Consider the following 18,173-nt stretch of genomic DNA (forward strand, 5'->3'; position numbering starts at 1 on the left):
ACACCCTCATCCGCTTATCCGAACTCGTCCTCACCCTCAACAACTTCTCTTTCAATTTATCCCACTTCCTAATGACAAATGGGGTAACCATGGGTACCCACATGGGCCCAAGCTATGCCTGCCTCTTTGTAGAATACATGGAACAATCCCGCTTCCAAAGCTACACTGGCCCTATCCCCCATCTCTTCCTCCATTACATTGATGACTGTTTCAGCACCGCCTTGTGGTCCCACGAGGAGCTTGAACAGTTCATCCATTTCACTAACACTTCCACCCCAACCTTAAGTTCACCTGGACCATCTCGAATATCTCTCTCTCCTTCCTGGACCTCTGTCTCCATCTCTGACATACACCTGGAAACCGATATCCATTTTAAGCCTACCAACTCCCACAACTAGCTAGAATATTCCTCCTCTCACCCACCTTCCTGTAAAAAGGCCATCCCCTATTCCTAATTCCTTCGCCTCCACCGCATCTGCTCCCAAGATGAGGCATTCCACTCCTGAACATCCCAGATGTCCTCCTTTTTTCAAGGACTGCAACTTCCCATCCACAATGCCCTTGGCCGTGTCTCCCACATTTCCCGCAACTCATCCTTCACACCTCCTACCTGCAATAATAACCAAAACAGAATCCCCCTTGTCCTCACTTACCACTCCACCAACCTCCTAATCCAATGCATCATCCTCTGACATTTCCACCATCTGCAATCTGACCCCACTACCAAAGACATTTTTGCCTCCCCACCTTTATGTGCTTTCTAGAGGGACCACTCTCTGCGTGACTCCCTTGTCCGCTCCACACTCCCCTCCATCCCCACCACCCCTGGCACTTTTCCCTGCAACTGAAGCAAGTGCTACACCTGCCCCCTATACCTCACCCCTCACCCCCATCCCAGGCCCTAACAAGACCTTCTAAATCAAACAGATGTTCACCTGCACATCTGTTAATGCGATATACTATATCCGCTGTTCCCGTTGCAGTCTCCTGTACATGGGGGAAACCAAGCGGAAGCTTGTGGACCACTTTGCGGAACACCTACTCTCAGTTCGCAACAACGCAACAAGCAACTACACCTCCCAGTCACGAACTATTTCAACTCACCGCCCCCCCCCCCCCCACCCCCCCATTCCTCGGAGACATGTCCATCCTGGGCCTCCTGCATTGCCATGGTATCAATGTGGAGTTCACAAGCTTCAAAATCTCCCCTCACCCAACCGCATCCCAAAACCAGCCCAGCTAGTCCCTGCCTCCCTAACCTGTCCTTCCTCCCACCTCAAGCCCCACCACCATCTCCTACCCACTAACCTCATCCCACTTCCTCTACCTGTCCATCCTCCCTGGACCGACCTATCCCCTCCCTAATTCCCCACCTACATTCACCTTCACTGGCTCTAACCCTGCCTTTTTTTGACCTGTCTGTCTCCTCTCATCCTTTCTTCTCCTTTATCCATCTTCTATCCGCCTCTCCCTCTCTCCACATTTATTTCAGAATCCCCATCCCTTTCCCCATTTCTGAAGAAGGGTCTAGACCCAAAACATCAGCTTTCCTGCTCCTCTGATGTTGCTCAGCCTGCTGTGTTCATCCAACTTCACACTGTGTTATCTCAGATTCTCCAGCATTGGCAGTTCCTACTATCTCTGTTCCTTAAAGAATATGGCCAATAGGTGTTTAACACTAATTGAACAAACAACTGTTTTGTGTGTGTGTGTGTGTGTGAGAGAGAGAGTGTGTGTGTGAGAGAGAGACCCTTCGTAGGACATAATGACAGCCGTACCTTCAGTCCGATCCACCCGTACACCCCTTTGTTGAATTGGAAATGGCAGAAAAAGGCTCCGGAGTAAAAGATTGTTTGGAATGGGAAAAGAAGCTAAGACAATACATTAGTAAGAAAATGTGGCCCTTACGGGCAGAATTTCGCCATAATGATGTAATGGCATCAAGATTCCTCGGACATTCAAAGGAAGCGGGCTTCCAAACTTGAAAAATCCACAGAAGCTATGTGCTGTCTGGGACAATTGTTAGGAACTGAGAAAGGTTCGTAAAGAATTAGAGGACATGAAGAAAGAAATCGCAGATTTATAATGGAAAAGCACACAGCAGGACCAAGTAAGTCAGGCTAACTTATTACAAAAGGGGCAAGTCCAAACCCAACATGAGAAGGCATACCAAGATGTCCAGTGTGCAGTGTCATCTAAAGAGGCTGCTGAGAGTGAAGTAAGCCAGTTAAAAAGATGTGCAGATATACAAGCAGCAATAAGGGTAATGCACCAATCCAATAAGGAAAAGTAACAGAAACAAAAACAAAAACAAACACAAAGTTGCTGGAGAATCTCAGAAGGTCTGACATCATCTGTGGAGGAAAAACAGAGTTTACGTTTTGGGTCTGGTGACCCTTCCTCAGAACTCAGAATTGTCTCAGGAAAAGAAACAGGCAGGCGCAGACCACACTGAGTGCTTGCAGCAGATTATGAAGTTAAAATCCCAACTCTCAAACTGAAGCAGGATGATATGCGCAAATGGGGACGTTATAAGGTTAGAAGAACGGGAGGTAGACCGGGATGAGCTCAGGGGAGACACACAGCAGTATGGCATGTGTGTGGAGGACTGGGATCCACCACCACCCTTCCTAGAGGAATCAGCCCCTTCAGTGCCCCTGCAGACATCCCATGTTGTAACAAATTACATTACCACTGAAAGACGGACCAGGGATGCTGCTGAAGCCACAGCAGTAACACGCACTACACCATTTATAATAGTACAGTTAGCAGAAATCACCAAAAAGATATCAAAATTTGAGCTATCGGCAGACCCATATGTATTCTTTGATAGGGTTGGACAACAAAAGGTTTTACATGGGCGAGATGAGAGAGAGAGGGGGTAATACTTATTGTAATGTGTTTGAGCCAGTCAATGCAGTCTGCAAGCCCAGCTTCTCTAATTGTAGGGGAAGGCACTCGAGCTGATATGAAAGAGACAGTCCCAACGGCAATTGGTACAAAAGAGGACACCCCGTGGGCGGACTTAATAAGTATAGGCAAAAGAAAGGAGAACACGCGACTATCTTCGCCAGTCGTTTCTGGGTAGATTTTATGGGAGTCCATGGAGATTTAGACAGAGGTCAATTATCTGAGGGTGACTCAGCTAACTGGGCTAGGTTTTTAGTTTCACACACCACCGAAGAGAGTAGGAAGGCATGTGAGAACTTCAATCCTGCAAAGCCAAATCACAATGAGGAATAGGTTCTGAGGAAAATGTCCCGGATGTGGGAAGTCCGCAAACTAAACAAAAATAAAACAGAGAAAGGAGGAGAAATTGCTTCCTTTCTGAGGTTCCAACCAGGGTCCAGTGTGGAGGAATGAAGGAACAGAAGGTAATCCTTACTAAAGGACCCCAGCTCCACCTCACACAGCCACAGACAGAGGTAGAGGGGCACAGAAGAGGAACACATGGCAGCCAGCACGGTGCCACGACTGCAGACACCCAGGGCAAAACGTGTGAGAATGTAGAGCCCCTGCACAGTTACACCTGCACAGCAGCGATCACCGAACATGACAAGAATAAGGAGTAACAGAGGGAGGCACCAACTCTCATTAGAAGGTCCAATTGGGCAGGCTCCAGTGCATGTCGAGGACACTAGGCAATCTCAACCCCTAAGTTACAAGACATCTGCATGACAATGTCAAGCCCCTACCTCCCCAATATGAGCCAACACAAAGTGGGATAGTATACGTAGACTACTAGCCAATGGTGAGGTAGGAGGCTGCCCTGTAGAATTTCTTTGGGATACCATTCCCGCACAACCCTAAATACCTCAAAATGTAATGATCTAACCTGGCGGACCACAGGGACTATTGTTTTAAGTGGATTTACTGGCCATACACAGAAGGGGTACATTACAGAACCTATAGAATTTAAACAAGGAGACATAATGTGCCATCACTTGCTATCTTAGTTAACCTACTCCCAGGCACAGAACATATCCTCAGAGTCAATTTTGTGACTAGGTATAACCTTGCCGTTGATCCAGTAAATTCCTGCATCTGGAAGATGCTCCCGATTAGCAAGCTGCCAACGATTATCGACCTGGTCCCGTTTACCCCAAGGGTTCCATAACTCATCCTCGATTTTCCACAGATAATTAGCCAAGGCATTAGAAAAGCTTTCCCAGCTTGATGGCCAAATACAATATGTAGGTGACCTACTCTTACAAACTGAAACTAAGGAGGAATACATCCCACCCTTAGATGAATCACTCAACCTCTTGCATGTTACAGGTTGTAAAATAAATCTGAAAAAGGTGCAGATCCTACAGCAATGGATCACATACTTGGGAACAATAGTAATCTACGGGAGAAGAGAGTTAGGCCAAAAGCAAATAGATCCCATAGCGTGACTCCCACTTCCCTACGATGTTAGTGCACTTCAATTGTTCTTGGGTCTAGTGGGATACTGTAGGAACTGCATCAATGGGTTTGCCACCGAAGTGGCCCCATTCATAGCCTGGAATTGTACATCCCAACATACGATGGCAGTAACTGATTTAAAACTTGCCCTTGCAACAGCACTAGCCTTACTAGTTCTCAACTTACCATTTGCCCTAGAATTGCAGCCACAGACAGTACAATAGCTGCTGTTCTGTCTTACAGGAGTGACATGGTAGGCTAGACCCAGTGCCTTACAGCTGCAGAGTCCCACAGCCCGTGGAACAAGGGTTTTCCATATGTGAACAACAACTTCTCGCAATCTTTTGGGCTGTCCAGTACTTTGACTATATTGTTGGTTTACGTACCCTGACTATCTTAACTGAGCACACCCCAATCCAGTTCCACCTGGACGGCCAAATCAAAGACAGCTCAGTGAGCCAGATTTGAGCAGAGCAATGGATTCTGCTGTTTCAAGGTCAGGACATCACCGTAAAATGTACCAAGGTGCCCACCTTCCTGCCTGATAACCTAAAGTTTGGTGGAGACCCACATGTCAAATAATAACAGCAAAACACATCACTGGCCCTTTCATCCCAAAGCAACAGAACAAGCAGTTAGGAACGAGACAGAAGATATATGGAATTTTTATCATTATGGGAAGTTACAGGTTCTATCACTGCTGATGGGAAACCTCTACCATCAGCCCCATTAAGAAAATACATACTACAGGCTGCTGGTGAAAGCAAATATGGCTTAATCAAAGTTAGGAGCCACCACAAAACATTCCCAGAAGGCAACCGCAAAGCGGATGAGTTAACTGAGAGAGGTGCTCATGTAGGAGAATTCTGGCAGTTATCCATTGTTGAGTAGGTAAATGCGATCACTGTGAGCCAAACGAACATGGAGGATCTTAGGCAAGAACAATGCCATGATGATTTTTTGAAACAGATTTTGCGATGAGTTTATCCAGGTGCTTACGATAAATGAAAAAATTCCTTCCATATACAGAACAGATTAGTTCTAAAAGCAGAACATTGTGTAGTTCCAATCTAAGACAGAAATCAGAACATCTCCCAACACCATGTTAGGCTCAGACACCAGTGAATTAAAGCCATGATGGAACGATTGAAAGAACTGCGTTGGTGGTCCAAGTTACATAAGGATATATCACACCACGTGGAAAATTGTCTGGGGTGCCCAGAACAATCTGGACAGATACACCCAAAAGAGAGAACTGAGGCAAACCCCTGTCCACTGGAAGGACCCTGGACAAATCTACAAATTGATTATATAGATCCCCTTGCACAAATTAGTAATGTATGTACCTGTATTCTAGCAATTGTACATACATTCACAAAATGAATCGAGGCATTTTCTGTGAGGACAATTACAGCCAAAACAAAGCACAAATCCTAACACAACAGGTATTTACGAGATAACAAAGTGTGGAGCTGGACGAACACAGCAGGCCAAGCAGCATCTTAGGAGTACAAAAGCTGACGTTTCGGGCCTAGACCCTTTATCAGAAAAGGGGGATGGGGAGAGGATTCTAAAATAAATAGGGAGAGAGGGGGAGGCAGACCGAAGATGGATGGAGGAGAAGATAGGTGGAGAGGAGAGTATGGGTGGGAAGGTGGGGAGGGGATAGGTCAGTCCAGGGAAGACGGACAGGTCAAGGGGACGGGATGAGGTTAGTAGATAGGAAACGGAGGTGCGGCTTGAGGTGGGAGGAGGGGATAGGTGAGAGGAAGAACAGGTTAGGCAGGAGGGGACGAGCTGGGCTGGTTTTGGGATGCAGTGGGGGAGGGGAGATTTTGAAGCTGGTGAAATCCACATTGGTACCATTGGGCTGCAGGGTTCCCAAGCGGAATATGAGCTGCTGTTCCTGCAACCTACGGGTGGCATCATTATGGCACTGCAGGAGACCCAGGATGGACATGTCGTCCAAGGAATGGGAGGGGGGTTGAAATGGTTCGCGACTGGGAGGTGCAACTCTTTATTGCGAACCGAGCGTAGGTGTTCGCAAAGTGGTCCCCAAGCCTCCACTTGGTTTCCCCAATGTAGAGGGAGCCACACTGTGTACAGTGGATGCAGTATACCACATTGACGGATATGCAGGTGAACATGTGCTTGATGTGGAAGGTCATCTTGGGGCCTGGGATGGGGGTGAGGGAGGAGGTGTGGGGGCAGTTGTCGCACTTCCTACGGTTGCAGGGGAAAGTGCCGGGTGTGGTGGGGTTGGAGGGGAGTGTGGAGCGGACAAGGGAGTCACGGAGAGAGTGGTCTCTCCAGAAGGCAGACAAGGGTGGGGTTAGAAAAATGTCTTTCATGGTGGGCTCGGATTGTAGATGGTGGAAGTGTCGGAGGATGATGGTGGAGGTTGGTGGGGTGGCATATGAGGACTCGGGGGTTCTCTTTTGGCGGTTATTGCGGGGGTGGGATGTGAGAGATGAGGTCTGGGAAGTGCTATTTACGAGATAGGGTATACCCTACAGTATTGAGTCAGACCAGGGAAGCATTTCACTGGCTGGGTCATGCAAAGTGATATGACAATGTTTGGTATCAAACAGAAATTCTGTATTACATACCACCTCCAATCTAGTGGGATCATGGAAGGGATGAATCACGCACTAAAAGGGATGATTAGGAAAAAGGTGCTGGAGAATAATAAAACTTGGGACACAGTATTTCCATTTGTCCTTATGATGATACACAACACTATCTCACAATCTGAGATAACAAGGTGTAGAGCTGGATGAACACAGCTGGCCAAGCAGCATCAGAGGAGCAGGAAGGCTGACATTTCGGGCCTAGACCCTTCTTCAGAAATTCTTTTTAATTCTAATGGGTTTACCACAATTGTTTGTTTACATCCAAATCAAATATGGAATTTCATTTTAAAAAGTAGGGAGGGTTAGAGTGTGTGCATTACACATGCAATAAACTATTCAGATATTAAACAAAGATAGTAACAGAAATGACCTTCATCCTCCCCTAAGACAACCGTGACCACACTAAATATAATCAGGATCTACATCATCAGGATCATCAGCATTGCAAGCAACACACAAGAAACACCGGTCAGACAAGGATATATGTGCCCAGGATACTTACGGTTTGGCCCATGGGACAGAGGCAAATGTGAGGATGGTGTGCTACAGGTACACCCCAGTAAAAGTATAATGTTCGAGTGAAACAACCAGCGAGTAGTTTATAGAAAAACGAACTGGAGCTCAGATGACTGTCATGTGAGTGCAGAAATCATAGGTGATAGGTGAGGATTCTCAATAAATGGGTGCCCCAAGATAGGGTGCTAAATAGGCAGCCCAGAAAAGGGATTGGAACTCTGGCAGCAAAGCTCTGGGAAACTCATAGAGGGGAGGATCGTTCTGTACGAGATTAGGAATGGCCTAAAACCAGCCACAAAGGCACCCCAACTTGTGTGTCCTGAAGCCATCCCTGGTCCATAAAATGGGTTAGTTTTAAAACCTATGGGTCAAATTCTGTATTGACAATGTTCCTTACAAATTGGTACCAGTGGTGGTGAATTTTACAAGTACTCAACTGGCAGAGTGGTGCTCCCCCAACCTAAAAGACTATACCTCCACTTGACTCATAGATTGTTGGGATGACAGATAGGGACAGATGAAGGGAAGACCTAACTCGGAAAGGAGAAGTGACATAAAAGAGAAATTCTGAATGACTTAGCCACAGCAAATGCGAAGGGTTATCAATCATTAACACCCTCAATTTGGCCGACCTGTCAATAAACTCAGGGCCCTGACACAACAAGTAAAACACACCTCCGGTTTAGGCCACACATACCTGTCAGGATAGGTCTAATTCAGCTGATAAATATACATAAAAGGGAAAGAGTGACATTTAACACAAGTGAGGAACTCTGGCAAACTCTGGAGGAATACCAGGAGAAATATGACACTGGTCTCATACCCCAGCCAGAGGAGTTACACCAAATCTGAATCCATTAAATGCAGCCCATAGAATATTCACCACGGTAATACAGCAGGCCAATGATGTCAAAGAACGAATAAAAGAAACTAAAGTTACGACTTAGTGGGAGGGTTTCTGGGTCTGGGCCTCCATATAAATTCATCCCTGGGTTTGTCTCATGACACATTTGTCTGTGCTATTAATCCTGGTTACTCTGGTATACCTCATCATCCACAGTGTCAAATTCGCGCAGTGGAAATGAGAACTATCACAAAGATTGAGTGTAGAGACCTAACTCAATTCACATTCTCCAAGAGCCTGCTGAAAAGGCACCCTATTGCAACATGATTTTTATGTATTCCTATGTGTTCTTACATTGAAATTACCGAAGTCTACAAGCTAACTGTTACTATGCAGTTGATTACATCAAGTCTGTAAATTAATTACATCAAATTTATCCATCAATTAGCCAAGCATTTTAATTGCATCAAATCACTATACATTACATATCTACTAATCGTCTTAAAACATCTTGTTCTATAATTCTATGATATATTCTATTATAGGTTTCTTTACCTGTGTATTATAGGTTCTTCCTATCAAACTCTCACAAACGCTCTATATTTACTGCTACCATATCTTTACTCATTGATAACCACTCACCAATGCGCTATGTTTGCTATTACCATATTCCAATCATTCATAAAACTGTGTCTTGCAGTACATTTTAAAATAGCTCTTATGTTTACTATTTCCACATTCCATTCATTTATTCATAAAACCGCTTCATGAAACAATGAGTGAGTGAACCGGCAAAAGTGGTGAAATCCCAAAACCTAGCTGTGGCACTCAGCTTACTCCTCTCTCCACATTTGTTAAGCACGTATATAATTTCCAACTAAGTTAAATCGTATGGGCCTAATATTTTTCTTCCTCTAACATTCTCTAATGTAACGATAAGAGGACTAACATTTCTTAATCCTATGGATTAAGGGTATGAACCTTGTTTAATGACTTTTGATATATATGCATATGACCCTTATTTTGTAATGTTTGTTTGATCGTTGCTAAGAATTCCCAATATCTTATTTATTCCTAGTTTTCCACACTTGCTTGATTAGCGGTTAGGTTTGAATTTTGATGTTCTATTTATGTAAAGTCTGATGATCTCAGTTAGGTGTCATTTCCTCACGTACTATCTGTAAGAGTTTACTTGTTTGACTGTATTTGGTGCTTGCCTTGGCTTGTGTACTCATATAGTCACCACGAAGAAAGTGGTCTCTGATCATGTGATCCATCTTGCTTCACATTCAGGATCAAGAGGAAGGACTATGGCTGGACAGGCCACTCAAAATGGTAGAATTCGATGATACACCGAGCATGTTGGGAAATCATTGGCCACAGTATCTGTGCAAAGATACTGAAATAAACAAGTTGCAGACCCAGAGAAGCAGGCTGCAGCTGCACACAGCACAATACACAGGTGACCAAACCTATTTTTGAGCTGTTTCTGGAACAAAGGGACATCTTATACTCTTACTTGGAAAGGCTACTTGTCTTACGTTCCCCCGACACTTTCAGAAATGGATACCCCACCATCAGCTTGGCAATGCCTGATTGGGTCTGATCAATCAGGGTAATGCATTCTGATCAATCAATCAAACACCCTCCCAAAGGGGTACAGAAGCTCCCAAGGATAAGAATTCTTGCAACAGCACCTTTGAGAGAGGTAACTCGAGACCAACCACTGTCAGAAGAGGCACCCTTCGGACCACTGGGAGAGAAAGACCAGATGACCATCATCACATGAATCAAGCCCGAGGTCCACTGTGGTGATGTTTGATCATTCCACGTTATTTTAAAAACAAGATACTGACTTAGATTTACAGTGTTAATTGTCAGATTTATAGTGTTAATTGTTAGTTTTTAGCATAATCGTTAATATAGTATTAACGGTGTTATAATCAATAAAGATCATTTCCTATTACTATTAAGAGTCTATTCACGGTCCTTTGTGGTATATATGAGCTAAATACAATGTGTGGCGAATGCAACAAGGGCTGAGTGTCCCAAGCAGAAACTATTTTTCCAGCTTGCTCTGAGCTTTGCTGGAACATTGCAGCAAGCATGTGGCAGAGATGTTGGCCAGGGAACAGGGTGGTAATCTAAAGTGGCAGGCAACTGGACATTCAGGGTCTTTTTTGCAGGCAGAACGTAGGCATTTTACGAAGTGATCACACAGTCTATGATTCGTTTCCCCATTGTGGTGGAGAGCACATTGTGAGCAGCAAATGCAGTAGAATTGATTGTGGGAAGTACAGGTGAAGTGTTGTTTCACCTGGAAGGTATGTTTGGGCCCTTGGATACTGGGGACGGAAGATGTAAATGTGCAGGTGATACTCCTTCGGTGGTTGTAGGAGAAGATGTTGTGGGGCTGTGGGTGGAGTTTTGGGAGTGAAGAAGATTGGATCAGGGTGTCGCCAAGGCACTGGTCTCTGCGGAGGGTGGACAAGGGATGGAAGGGGCATGTGTGTCTGGTGCATCTCACTGGAGGTAGTGAAAATGGTGTCTGCTGATCTTTTGGAAGTGGATATTGGTCAGATGGTTGGTAAGGACAAGGATTGTCCTAACTCTTAACAATTTCTCTTTTAACTCCTCTCATTTCTTCAGATCATAGGAGTGGCCATGGCACATGCACCCCAGTTATGCCTGTCTCTTCATGGGGTATGTGGAACATTTCGTGTTCCAGTCCCATTCTGGCCCCCACCTACAACTCTTTTTCCAATACATTGATGATATCATTAGTGCTGCTTCCCTTTCTCGTCAGACATTGGAAAAGTTCATCAATTTAGCTTCCAAATTCCACCCAGCCGTCACTTCCACCTGGTCAATGTCTGACTCCTTCCTCCCCTTTGTTGACTTCTCTGTTTTCATTTCTGGTGATAGACTGACCACTAAAACTCACTATAAACCTACTGACTCCCACAGCACCTGGACTGTACATCCTCATATCCTGCTTCCTGTAAAGACTCCATTCCATTCTCCCAGCACCTCCATCTCCGTTGCATATGTTTAATTGAGGTCTACTTCAACAAGGGAGCATCTGAAATGTCCACCTTCTTCCTCAACCGAGAATTTCCAAGCACTATTGTTAACAGGGCCCTCAACTGGGTCCAATCTATCTCCTGCACCCCCTGTCATCCCTTCCACAACAGCAATAGGGTTTCCTTTGTCTTTACCGGTTTGTTGGATAAGTATTTTCCTCCAAGTATTCAGAAACAACGGATACCCCAAAAACTGGGTCAGAAGATGCCAATTACATGAACAACACCAGGAAGATACACATGCCCTGGCACACTCATCACGCTTTCTTGTATCAAGAACACATCTGATTTAACTACAAGACTCGTACAACTACTGGGCATCAGAGTAGCACACAAACCCACATCAATCCTACACTAATTCTTAACCCGAACCAAAGACCCACTACCCACTATGGACAGGGCCCATGTCGGAAACAAGATTCCCTGCAAGGACTGTGACTAGCATTACATTGGACAGACAGGAAGGAAATTAGCCACAAGAGTACACGAACATTGACTGGCAACAAAAACACACAACCAATTCTCACTCATCTCCAACCACATGGGCTAGGAAAACCACCAGTTCAATTGGGACAACACCAGGATCCAGGGGCAGGCGAAGCAGACACAGGCAGGGGAATTCCTAGAAGCTCTGTCAGGTTGGAGCAGAGAGGCTGTTGGGAAGGTAAGTGAATGCTATTTAAGTACTTACCTTGAAGCCAGCGGTCCTTTTTGCAGTACGGCGCGAGCCGGGCAGACATCAGGTCGGAGCAGAGAGGCTGGTGAGAAAGTAAGTGAGTGCTACTTAAGTACTTAGCTCGAAGCCAGCGGTCCTTTTTGCAGTAGAGAGCGGCAGGAGCTGGGCGGACGTCAGGTCGGAGCAGAGAGGCAGTTGGGAAGATAAGTGAGTGCTATTTAAGTAGGTGTGTTCTCGGCCCCAGGTCCTACATGGTAGGGCCTCCTTCCCACCCTCCTCCTTTAACCTAATTAAGAGTCCACAGACTTGCAGCAAAAAGAAAGGTTGAGGGAAGTGCCTGGTGAGTAAAGTGCGAGTCTTTGGCTCAGGAGGTTTCAGTGAAGAAACTCAGTGAGGAGATTACGCACTGTTGAAGAGGTGAAGATATGACTGCCAAGCTGATTCAGTGTGCTGCGTGCATGATGTGGGAGGTCAGGGACACTGATGATGCTTCTGGCTCCTATTAGCTGTGGTAAGTGTGTAAACATTCAGCTTCTGAAGGAGGTTGTTGCAGCACTGAAGAAAGAACTAGATGACCTCAGGCTCATCCGAGAATACGAAAATTTTCTGGACAGGGCCTTCAGCGAGGTCATTACATCTAGGATACCAGAAGAGAAGGGGGATGTTGATGAGGAAGGAAGAGATGAATGAAGTACAAGAGACCCCAGGGGAAGTACCTCTCGTAAACAGGTTGACACTCTCGGAAACTGTCCACTCAGACACTGCCAGTCTGAGAGACGGACAGGTCTGCGAGTCGAAAATTGGTGTAGAGGCAGAGCCGAGGAGTCAGACATCATGCAGAGCCGTGGTAATAGGGGACTCCATAGTGAGAGGGACTGAAAGGGGTTTCTGCAGCAACAGGTGGGATTTGAGGATGTTGTGTTGCCTTCCTGGTGCCAGGATCCAGGACGTCACCGACAGAGTGCAGGAAATCCTCAAGGGCGAAGGTGAAGAGGCAGAGGTGGTGGTGCATGTCGGCACTAATGATGTCGGGAAGAAGAGGAGGGGCATTCTACAGCAGTACTTCAGAGAACTCGGAAGAAGGCTGAAAAGCAGGACTTCCAGGGTGGTTATCTCTGGTTTGCTTCCAGTTCCTCGGGCTGGAAAGGGCAGGAACAGGGAGATAATGGACTTGAACACGTGGCTGAGGAACTGGTGCCAGAAGCAAGGTTTTAAAGTCTTGGAACACTGGGGTATGTTTTGGGGTAAGGATAAATTGTACAAGATGGACGGGTTGCACCCTAGAAGGTGGGGGACCAGCATTCTCGCAGGCAGGTTTGTCACTGCAACACAGGTGTGTTTAAACTAAGTAGTGGGGGAGGGGGGGAGGGGACAAGCTGGAAATTTAAGAATGAAGTTAAAGGGAAAATGAGAATAACAGAAGTTAAGAAAGACAACAGAATCAACGGAGCAGAAAACTCAAGAAGGGATCGTACGGTATGGCCAAGTGAAATCAGTATTGATAGCAAAGGTGAGGGGAGTAACAAATTAAAAATATTATATATGAACACACAAAGCATAAGAAATAAGGTGCATGAGCTTGATGCTCAGTTGGAAATTGGCAAGTATGATGTTGTGGGGATAACTGAGATGTGGCTTCATGTGGACAGGGCCTGGGAAATGACTATTCAAGGCTATACATGCTATCAAAAGGACAGACTGATGGCCAGAGGGGGTGGGGTGGCTCTTTTAGTGAGGAATGATATTCAGTCCCTTGCGAGGGGGACATAGAATCAGGAGATGTAGAGTCAGTATGGATTGAGCTGAGAAATTCCAAGGGTAGAAAGACGCTAATGGGAGTTATCTACAGGCCCCCAAACAGGAGTCAGGATGTAGGATGTGAGTTGAATCAGGAGTTGAAATTGGCCTGTCGCAAAGGTATCATTACAGTTGTTATGGGAGATTTCAACATGCAGGTAGACTGGGAGAATCAGGATGGTACTGGACCCCAAGAAGGGGGTTTGTGGAGTGCCTCCGAGATGGATTCTTAGAACAGCTTGTACTGGAGCCTACCAGGGAGGAGGCAATTCTGGATCTGGTGTTGTGCAACGAACCAGATTTGATCAGGGACCTCGAAGTAAAGGAGCCATTAGGAGGTAGTGACCATAATATGATAAGTTTTAATCTGCAATTTGAAAGGCAGAAGGGAGAATCGGAAGTGTCAGTATTGCAGTTGAACAAAGCGAACTATGGAGCTATGAGGGAGGAGCTGGCCAAAGTTCAATGGTTCAATACCCTCGCAGGGACGGCAGTGGAACAACAATGGCAGGTATTTCTGGATATAATGCAGAAGGTGTAAGATCAGTTCATACTAAAGAGGAAGAAAGATCCTGAGGGGATGCAGGGGCGGCCATGGCTGACGAGAGAAGTTAAGGACTGTATAAAGATAAAAGAGAAGAATTATAATATAGCAAAGATGCATGGGAAGGCGGAGGACTGGGAAGCTTTTAAAGAGCAACAGAAGATAACTAAAAAGGCAATACGCAGAGAAAAAATGAGGTACGAAGGAAAACTGGCCAAAAATATAAAGGAGGATAGTAAAAGCTTTTTTAGGTATGTGAAAAGTAAAAAAAAATAGTTGAGACTAAAATTGTGCCCTTGAAGACAGAAACGGGTGAATTTATTATGGGGAACAAGGAAATGGCAGAAGAGTTGAATTGGTACTTTGGCTCTGTCTTCACTAGGGAAGACACAAGCAATCTCCCAGATGTAATAGTGGCTGAAGGACCTAGGATAATTTATATTAGGCAGGAAATGGTGTTGGATAGACTGTTAGGTCTGAAGGCTGATAAGTCCGCGGGACCTGATGGTCTGCATCCCAAGGTACTTAAGGAGGTGGCTCTAGAAATTGTAGACGTATTGGTGATAATGGGAACTGCAGATGCTGGAGAATCCAAGATAATAAAGTGTGAAGCTGGATGAACACCGCAGGCCAAGCAGCATCTCAGGAGCACAAAACCTGACGTTTCGGGACTAGACCCTTCATCATAGAGGGGGATGGGGAGAGGGTTCTGGAATAAATAGGGAGAGAGGGGGAGGCGGACTGAAGATAGAGAGAAAAGAAGATAGGTGGAGAGGAGAGTATAGGTGGGGAGGTAGGGAGGCGATAGGTCAGTCCACGGAAGACGGACAGGTCAAGGAGGTGGGATGAGGTTAGTAGGTAGGAAATGGAGGTGCGGCTTGAGGTGGGAGGAAGGGATGGGTGAGAGGAAGAACAGGTTAGGGAGGCAGAGACAGGCTGGGCTGGTTTTGGGATGCAGTGGGGGAAGGGGATGAGCTGGGCTGGTTGTGTGGTGCAGTGGGGGGAGGGGACGAACTGGGCTGGTTTTGGGATGCGGTGGGGGAAGGGGAGATTTTGAAGCTGGTGAAGTCCACATTGATACCATTGGGCTGCAGGGTTCCCAAGCGGAATATGAGTTGCTGTTCCTGCAACCTTCGGGTGGCATCCTTGTGGCACTGCAGGAGGCCCACGACGGACATGTCATCGAAAGAATGTGAGGGCGAGTTAAAATGGTTCGCGACTGGGAGGTGCAGTTGTTTATTGTAAACCGAGCGGAGGTGTTCTGCAAAGCGGTCCCTAAGCCTCCACTTGGTTTCCCCGATGTAGAGGAAGCCACACCGGGTACAATGGATACAGTATACCACATTGGCAGATGTGCAGGTGAACCTCTGCTTAATATGGAAAGTCATCTTGGGGCCTGGTTTAGGGGTGAGGGAGGAGGTGTGGGGCAAGTGTAGCACTTCCTGCGGTTGCAGGGGAAGGTGCCGGGTGTGGTGGGGTTGGAGGGCAGTGTGGAGTGAACAAGGGAGTCACAGAGAGAGTGGTCTCTCCGGAAGGCAGACAAGGGTGGGGATGGAAAAATGTCTCGGGTGGTGGGGTCGGATTGTAGATGGTGGAAGTATCGGAGGATGATGTGTTGTATCCGGAGGTTGGTGGGGTGGTGTGTGAGAACGAGGTGGATCCTCTTGGGGCAGTTGTGGTGGGTCAGGGTGTGAGGGATGTGTTGCGGGAAATGCAGGAGACGCGGTCAAGGGCGTTCTCGACCACTGCGGGGGGAAAGTTGTGGTCCTTGAAGAACTTGGACATCTGGGCTGTGCGGGAGTGGAATGCCTCATCCTGGGAGCAGATGTGGCAGAGGCCGAGGAATTGGGAATAGGGGATGGAATTTTTGCAGAAGGGTGGGTGGGAAGAGGTGTATTCTAGGTAGCTGTGGGAGTTGGTGGCCTTGAAATGGACATCAGTTACAAGCTGGTTACCTGAGATGGAGACTGAGAGGTCCAGGAAGGTGAGGGACGTGTTGGAGATGGCCCAGGTGAAATTGAGGTTGGGGTGGAAGGTGTTGGTGAAGCGGATGAACTGTTCGAGCTCCTCTGGGGAGCAAGAGGCGGTGCCGATACAGTCATCAATGTGACGGAGGAAGAGGTGGGGTTTGGGGCCTGTGTCGGTGCGGAAGAGGGACTGTTCCACGTAACCTACAAAGAGGCAGGCATAGCTTGGGCCCATGCGGGTACCCATGGCCACCCCCTTTGTCTGTAGGAAGTGGGAGGAATCGAAAGAGAACTTGTATTGGTAATCAATTTACAACGTTCTATAGATTCAGGATCGGTTCTTGTGGATTGGAGAGTGGCTAATGTTGTCCCACTTTTCAAGAAAGGAGGGAGAGAGAAAACAGGGAATTATAGACCAGTTAGCCTGACATCAGTGGTGGGAAAGATGCTGGAGTCAATTATAAAAGTTGAAATTACGACTCATTTGGATAGCAGTAACAGGATAGGTCAGAGTCAGCATGGATTTACAAAGGGGAAATCGTGCTTGACTAATCTTCTGGAATTTTTTGAGAAAGTATCTATGAAGATGCACAAGGGAGAACCAGCGGATGTAGTGTACCTAGACTTTCAGAAAGCCTTTGATAAAGTCCCACATAGGAGATTGGTGTGCAAAATTAAGGCACATGGTATTGGGGGCAAAATACTGACTTGGATTGAAAATTGGCTAGCTGACAGGAAGCAAAGAGTAGTGATAAACAGGTCCTTTTCGGAATGGCAGGCGATGACCAGTAGGGTACCACAAGGTTTGGTGCTGGGACCGCAGCTGTTTAAAATATATTTTAATGATATAGATGAAGGCATTAAAAGTAATATTAGCAAATTTGCTGATGACACAAAGCTGGGTGGCAGTGTGAAATGTGAGGAGAATGTAATGAGAATACAGGGTGACTTGGACAGGCTAGGTGAGTGGATGGATGCATGGCAGATACAGTTTAATGCGGATAAATGTGTGGTTATCCACTTTGGTGGTAACAACAGGAAGGTAGATTACTATCTAAATGGAGTCAAGTTAGGTAAAGTGGAAGTACAATGAGATCTAGGTGTTCTTGTACATCAGTCAATGAAAGCAAGCATGCAGGTACAGCAGGCAGTGAAGAAAGCTCATGGCATGCTGGCCTTAATAACAAGAGGAATTGAGTAAAGGAGCAAAGAGGCCCTTCTGCAGCTGTACAGGGTCCTGGTGAGACCACACCTGGAGTATTGCGTGCAGTTTTGGTCTCCAAACTTGAGGAAGGGCATTCTTGCTATTGAGGGAGTGCAGCATAGGTTCACGAGGTCAACTCCCGGAATGGCGGGATTATCATATGTTGAAAGATTGGAGCGACTGGGCTTGTATACACTTGAGCTTCGAAGGATGAGAGGGGATCTGATTGAAACATATAAGATTATTAAAGGATTGAACACTCTGGAGGCAGGAAGCATGTTTCTGCTGATGAGTGAGTCCAGAACCAGAGGACACAGTTTCAAAATAAGGGGTAGGCCATTTAGAACAGAGTTGAGGAAAAACTTCTTCACCCAGACAGTGGTGGATATATGGAATGCTCTGTCCCAGAAGGCAGTGGACACCAAGTCTCTGGATACTTTCAAGAAAGAGATGGATAGAGCTCTTAAAGATAGTGGAATCAAGGGTTATGAGGATAAGGTAG

The sequence above is a fragment of the Stegostoma tigrinum genome, chromosome 32 (assembly GCF_030684315.1).
Source record: "Stegostoma tigrinum isolate sSteTig4 chromosome 32, sSteTig4.hap1, whole genome shotgun sequence".
NCBI classification, from domain to species: Eukaryota; Metazoa; Chordata; class Chondrichthyes; order Orectolobiformes; family Stegostomatidae; genus Stegostoma; species Stegostoma tigrinum.